This window comes from Heterodontus francisci, chromosome 39 (genome assembly GCF_036365525.1).
Source record: "Heterodontus francisci isolate sHetFra1 chromosome 39, sHetFra1.hap1, whole genome shotgun sequence".
In the NCBI taxonomy this organism is placed as follows: domain Eukaryota; kingdom Metazoa; phylum Chordata; class Chondrichthyes; order Heterodontiformes; family Heterodontidae; genus Heterodontus; species Heterodontus francisci.
This window is the reverse complement of record NC_090409.1, coordinates 38,656,853-38,664,658: the sequence shown is the minus strand read 5'-3', so window position 1 is coordinate 38,664,658 and position 7,806 is coordinate 38,656,853.

Sequence of the window (7,806 nt, the reverse complement as noted above, 5' to 3'; positions counted from 1 at the left end):
ACAGTACTGACCCTCCGACAGTGCGGCACGACCTCAGTACTGACCCTCCGACAGTGCGGCACTCCCTCAATACTGACCCTCCGACAGTGCGGCACTCCCTCAGTACTGACCCTCCGACAGTGCGCACTCCCTCAGTACTGACCCTCCGTCAGTGCGCACTCCCTCAGTACTGACCCTCCGACAGTGCGGCACTCCCTCAGTACTGACCCTCCGACAGTGCGCACTCCCTCAGTACTGACCCTCTGACAGTGCGGCACTCCCTCAGTACTGACCCTCCGACAGTGCGCACTCCCTCAGTACTGACCCTCTGATCGTGCGGCACTCCCTCAATACTGACCCTCCGACAGTGCGGCACTCCCTCAGTACTGACCCTCCGACAGTGCGCACTCCCTCAGTACTGACCCTCTGACAGTGCAGCACTCCCTCAGCACTGACCCTCCGACAGTGCGGCACTCCCTCAGTACTGACCCTCCGACAGTGCGGCACTCCCTCAGTACCGACCCTCCGACAGTGCAGCACTCCCTCAGTACCGACCCTCCGACAGTGCAGCACTCCCTCAGTACTGACCCTCCGACAGTGCGGCCCTCCCTCAGTACCATCCCTCCGACAGTGCGGCACTCCCTCAGTACTGACCCTCCGACAGTGCGCACTCCCTCAGTACTGACCCTCCGACAGTGCAGCACTCCCTCAGTACCGACCCTCCGACAGTGCAGCACTCCCTCAGTACTGACCCTCCGACAGTGCGGCCCTCCCTCAGTACCATCCCTCCGACAGTGCGGCACTCCCTCAGTACTGTACTGGGGGCATCAGCCTGAATGCTGCAGTCAAGTCTCCGGAGTGCGCTCCCCGAGCTTCTGGCTTAGAGGTGAAAGAGCATTTCCCAACTGAACCACGGCTGTAATTAACAGGCTGCTCGACCTTGGGAGCGTCACGGCCAAGCACGATCCTGTGCATGTGTCATTGGGGCCACAGGAGAAGGGGAGCCCTGGGTGATTAACTCCAGTACCCAGCTCTCCCCTTCCCTACCACCACCAAACTCCCTACTGGTGCTGAGGACCTTATTCAGACCTCAATCCTGAGAGGCTAAGGGCAGCTAGTTTACCACAGCTGGGGAGTTGTCCTTTGAACTAGTCTGTTATTTACTCCTCGCCACAGTGGGGGAAACCCCATCAAGGAACTTTTTTTAAAGGGATAATTGCAGGTGATTTTTCTCTGTGTCAAAAATATCCTGTTTGCAGAAGTTGCCCTTTAATAATAATGTGTGGAAACTTTTTTTGAGACAAGAAGAGTATTTATTGTATTATTCTTATTCAGCGGATCTCTCTTTTCTTAACAGTTCCTTTCAAAGTTCTTATAGTCGACAAAACAGATTAATCTGTAAAGTTTATACTAGTCAAGGTCAGACTGGAGACTTTTTCATGTCCTATACTTGCTGTCCCTGGAAAGCCCCTGGAAAGGACGCCGTTACTCCTGAAATAATCAAGAGTGCCAAGCCTGTTATACTCTCAGCACTCCATGAACTGCTTTGCCTGTGCTGGGATGAGGGAGCAGTACCACAGGACATGCGCGATGCCAATATCATCACCCTCTATAAGAACAAGGGTGACCGCGGTGACTGCAACAACTACCGTGGAATCTCCCTGCTCAGCATAGAGGGGAAAGTCTTCGTTCGAGTCGCTTTAAACAGGCTCCAGAAGCTGGCTGAGCGCGTCTACCCTGAGGCACAGTGTGGCTTTCGAGCAAAGAGATCCACCATTGACATGCTGTTCTCCCTCCGCCAGAGAAATACCGTGAACAACAGATGCCCCTCTACGTTGCTTTCATTGATCTCACCAAAGCTGTTGACCTCGTCAGCAGACGTGGTCTCTTCAGACTACTAGAAAAGATCGGATGTCCGCCAAAGCTACTAAGTATCATCACCTCATTCCATGACAATATGAAAGGCACAATTCAGCATAGCGGCGCCTCAGCAGACCCCTTTCCTATCCTGAGTGGTGTGAAACAGGGCTGTGTTCTCGCACCCACACTGTTTGGGATCTTCTTCTCCCTGCTGCTCTCACATGCGTTCAAGTCTTCAGAAGAAGGAATTTTCCTCCATACAAGATCAGGGGGCAGGTTGTTCAACCTTGCCCGTCTAAGAGCGAAGACCAAAGTACGGAAGGTCCTCATCAGGAAACTCCGCTTTGCTGATGATGCTGCATTAACATCTCACACTGAAGAGTGTCTGCAGAGTCTCATCGACAGGATTGCGGCTGTCTGCAACAAATTTGGCCTAACTATCAGCCTCAAGAAAACGAACATCATGGGGCAGGACGTCAGAAATGCTCCATCCATCAATATCGGCGACCACGCTCTGGAAGTGGTTCAAGAGTTCACCTACCTCGGCTCAACTATCACCAGTAACCTGTCTCTCGATGCAGAAATCAACAAGCTCATGGAAAAGGCTTCCACTGCTATGTCCAGACTGGCCAAGAGAGTGTGGGAAAATGGCGCACTGACACGGAACACAAAAGTCTGAGTGTATCAGGCCTGTGTCCTCAGTACCTTGCTCTACGGCAGCGAGGCCTGGACAACGTATGTCAGCCAAGAGCGACGTCTCAACTCATTCGATCTTCGCTGCCTCCGGAGAATCCTTGGCATCAGGTGGCACGACCGTATCTCCAACACAGAAGTCCTCGAGGCGGCCAACATCCCCAGCATATACACACTACTGAGTCAGCGGCACTTGAGATGGCTTGACCATGTGAGCCGCATGGAAGATGGCAGGATCCCCAAAGACACATTGTACAGCGAGCTCGTCACTGGTATCAGACCCACTGGCCGTCCATGTCTCCGCTTTAAAGACGTCTGCAAACGCGACATGAAGTCCTGTGACATTGATCACAAGTCGTGGGAGTCAGTTGCCAGCGTTCGCCAGAGCTGGCGGGCAGTCATAAAGGCGGGGCTAAAGTGTGGCGAGTCGAAGAGACTTAGTAGTTGGTAGGAAAAAAGACAGAAGCGCAAGGGGAGAGCCAACTGTGTAACAGCCCCGACAAACAAATTTATCTGCAGCTCCTGTGGAAGAGTCTGTCACTCTAGAATTGGCCTTTATAGCCACTCCAGGCGTTGCTTCACAAACCACTGACCACCTCCAGTCGCTTACCCATTGTCTCTCGAGATAAGGAGGCCAAAGAAAGAAGATACTTGCTGTCCCATCAAACTCTCCCAGGACAGGTACAGCACGGAGTTGGCTGCTGCCTGGTTGGAGGTGCTGACCGCTGATTGCAGAAACGAGTCTCAGCTGACAGTGCTGGTGGCAATTGGAGGTTGCAGAGGGGGAGAGAGGAGCTACACCGAGCAGAGGGAGAGCAGTTACAACCAAGCAGAGAAAAGTTTGATCCAGCAATCACCTTTACAGTGAAGAACGAAATGTTTGTTGGAAACGAGGCTTTGTTTGGAGGTGGGTGCTGAACACCAGTAGTTTGCTTTGCTTTGGACTATCGGGGGAGGAACAAGGAGTGGGGCTGCCAATTCTGTAGGGATCTCTGATGCTGTAACAAGCACACAGGGAAGCTCACTCCCCACTCCAACTGCCCAGCCTGGGTTAACTGAAGCTGCCCGGCTAACGAGACGGAAGGGGATAGATAGTGCTTGGGCAGATTCAGCTGACCCAGGTGAAGATGCCTGCCCCAACCAGAAGACCGGAAGACTAAGAGTGCTGGCAAAGACTGTTTTAAGTGCACCATCTCCTGAGAGCAAGTCATCCCTTACAGCTTGTCTTTCCCTCTCTTCTATACCCCTAGTCTCTCCCCAACCTGTTGTTTGTTTTTAACTTCAGTATCTCCTGTGAATCTTTCATTTTGTTCAATTTGCAAGCCTACAATTTGGGTTGGGTTTAGCTCTGAGACCCATGGCAAGCCCTTCATCACCGGTGGCGGGGCCCTCTACTACCTATGCAGCTGCAGCCTCTGTGGCTGCCCATGTGGTCCCAGTACCCTTTAAATTAATAACATCCAGCCATGGGGTGAAGAGCTATCCCCACCCCAACATGTCTATTGAGGCCTGCGTAAAGACAATGGCCGATGTTGTCGGCCCCTCGGCCATTGTTGCAGCTTCAAAGATGTACGGGGAGGGTGTGTTCTTCCTGAAGACCGAGAGGACGGTGTCCCTGGCCCTGAGTAAGGGACTCACTGTGGGTGGGGGGAACCTTCCTGCTGGTGGACACTCTGGGGGCCACTGTGCAGCGGATCATGTTATCAAACGTCCCGCCCTTCATTCCCAGTGAGCTCCTCCTCCCCCACCTGCACCATCTGGGGGAGGTGAGGTCTGGGATCACCCCAGTCCCGCTCGGTCTTCGGGAAAACATCCTTCCCCCGCCAGCTATTCATGCAGCTGGTGCGGGAGGAGGTCTTGGAGGGCCACTTCAGTGTGGAGATCCAAGGGGCAGCCTACCACATCATCTGGACCTCGGTCGGGGTGCGGTGCCATGCTTTCAAGGGGGTGGGGCACGTTCGTAAGAACTGCCCCAACCTCCCGGCTGCCAACTCCACCTTGGCAGCCCAGGGTGGCGCCGCTGCACATCCTCCCGCTCCCCCCACACATCCAACAGACACCGCTCAGTCGGTTCCAGAGGTTGTGGGCACTAAAGCTCCCTCTACACTGTCCCCATCAAACACTCCCAGGACAGGTACAGCACGGGGGGTTAGATACAGAGTAAAGCTCCCTCTACACTGTCCCCATCAAACACTCCCAGGACAGGTACTGCATGGGGGTTAGATACAGAGTAAAGCTCCCTCTACACTGTCCCCATCAAACACTCCCAGGACAGGTACAGTACGGGGTTAGATACAGAGTAAAGCTCCCTCTACACTGTCCACATCAAACACTCCCAGGACAGGTACAGTACGGGGGTTAGATACAGAGTAAAGCTCCCTCTACACTGTCCCCATCAAACACTCCCAGGACAGGTACAGTACGGGGGTGTTAGATACAGAGTAAAGCTCCCTCTACACTGTCCCCATCAAACACTCCCAGGACAAGTACTGCATGGGGTTAGATACAGAGTAAAGCTCCCTCTACACTGTCCCCATCAAACACTCCCAGGACAGGTACAGTACGGGGTTAGATACAGAGTAAAGCTCCCTCTACACTGTCCACATCAAACACTCCCAGGACAGGTACAGTACGGGGGTTAGATACAGAGTAAAGCTCCCTCTACACTGTCCCCATCAAACACTCCCAGGACAGGTACAGTACGGGGGTTAGATACAGAGTAAAGCTCCCTCTACACTGTCCACATCAAACACTCCCAGGACAGGTACAGTACGGGGGTTAGATACAGAGTAAAGCTCCCTCTACACTGTCCCCCATCAAACAGTCCCAGGACAGGTACTGCATGGGGTTAGATACAGAGTAAAGCTCCCTCTACACTGTCCCCATCAAACACTCCCAGGACAGGTACAGTACGGGGGTTAGATACAGAGTAAAGCTCCCTCTACACTGTCCCCATCAAACACTCCCAGGACAGGTACAGTACGGGGGTTAGATACAGAGTAAAGCTCCCTCGACACTGTCCCCATCAAACACTCCCAGGACAGGTACAGTACAGGGTTAGATACAGAGTAAAGCTCCCTCTACACTGTCCCCATCAAACACTCCCAGGACAGGTACTGCATGGGGTTAGATACAGAGTAAAGCTCCCTCTACACTGTCTCATTGGTGCTAAAGTTTTCATTGTATAAATAACCACCTGCTCCATGCAGTCTCTGTGAGGGAGGTTGTTGATTTAATAACACACTCAGTGATAGTTTGTATTTCTTGACCATACCACATTGGGTTAGACTGCCCCTCAACACACGTAGGAACCTCACTGCCTGTGCAGAGTAGACTGTTTATCTTATGGCACTGGGTTTGATTTAACTCCTGAGTTTCTGGATGAACTGAGAGGTTATAACCATCAGGAAAGACTGAACAGTCTGGGCCTCTTTTCTCTAGAAAAGAGAAGGCTGAGGGGTGACCTGATTGAGGTCTTTAAACTTTCGATGTTTCCACTTGTGGGGGGGAGACCAGAACTCGGGGGCCATCAATATCAGACAGTCACTAATAAATCCAGTGGGGAATTCAGGAGAAATGTCTTTCCCTAGAGAGTGGTGAGAATGTGGAACTCGCTCCCACAGGGAGTGGTTGATGTGAATCGTATCGATGTGTTTCAGGGGAAGCTGGATAAACACATGAGGGAGAAAGGAATAGAAGGATATGGTGATAGGGTGAGATGGAGAGGGGGTGGGAGGAGGCTCGTGTGGGCCAGAAACACCAACACGGAGCAGATGGGCCGAATGGCCTGTTTCTGTGCTGGAGATTTTATGTAATTCTATTGAAACATCACTAGGATGGGCTTGGGAGTGCAAAACATTTTAATCTCTCACCTCTTACAGGCGGAGATATGCAGGCCTGACACAGTCTCCCCATTGTAACTCAACACTCTGATACTGTGGATCCACCTTGAATCTCTTCTCCCAGTGCTGCCCTTTCTAGTTACATTTCTCCCTTGAGGTGAGGGAGGCCGTTTGAACAGCACACCACAGCAAACAGTCTACAGAGTCTATTTAAACAGCACACTACAGCAAACAGTCTACAGAGTCTATTTACTCAATGGCACTACAGCAAACAGTCTACAGAGTCTATTTAAACAGCACACTACAGCAAACAATCTACAGAGTCTATTTAAATAGCGCACCATAGCAAACAGTCTATTGAGTCTATTTAAACAGCACACGACAGCAAACAGTCTACAGAGTCTATTTAAATAGCACACCACAGCAAACAGTCTACAGAGTCTATTTAAACAGCACACGACAGCAAACAGTCTACAGAGTCTATTTAAATAGCACACCACAGCAAACAGTCTACAGAGTCTATTTAAACAGCACACTACAGCAAACAGTCTATAGAGTCTATTTAAACAGCGCACCATAGCAAACAGTCTATTGAGTCTATTTAAACAGCACACGACAGCAAACAGTCTACAGAGTCTATTTAAATGGCACACCACAGCAAACAGTCTACAGAGTCTATTTAAACAGCACACGACAGCAAACAGTCTACAGAGTCTATTTAAATAGCACACCACAGCAAACAGTCTACAGAGTCTATTTAAACAGCACACGACAGCAAACAGTCTACAGAGTCTATTTAAACAGCACACTACAGCAAACAGTCTACAGAGTCTATTTAAATAGCGCACCATAGCAAACAGTCTATAGAGTCTATTTAAACAGCACACGACAGCAAACAGTCTACAGAGTCTATTTAAACAGCACACTACAGCAAACAGTCTATAGAGTCTATTTATATAGCGCACCATAGCAAATAGTCTATTGAGTCTATTTAAACAGCACACTACAGCAAACAGTCTACAGAGTCTATTTACTCAATGGCACTACAGCAAACAGTCTACAGAGTCTATTTAAACAGCACACTACAGCAAACAATCTACAGAGTCTATTTAAATAGCGCACCATAGCAAACAGTCTATTGAGTCTATTTAAACAGCACACGACAGCAAACAGTCTACAGAGTCTATTTAAACAGCACACGACAGCAAACAGTCTACAGAGTCTATTTAAATAGCACACCACAGCAAACAGTCTACAGTGTCTATTTAAACAGCACACGACAGCAAACAGTCGACAGAGTCTATTTAAACAGCACACTACAGCAAACAGTCTACAGAGTCTATTTACTCAATGGCACTACAGCAAACAGTCTACAGAGTCTATTTAAACAGCACACTACAGCAAACAGTCTACAGAGTCTATTTACTCAATG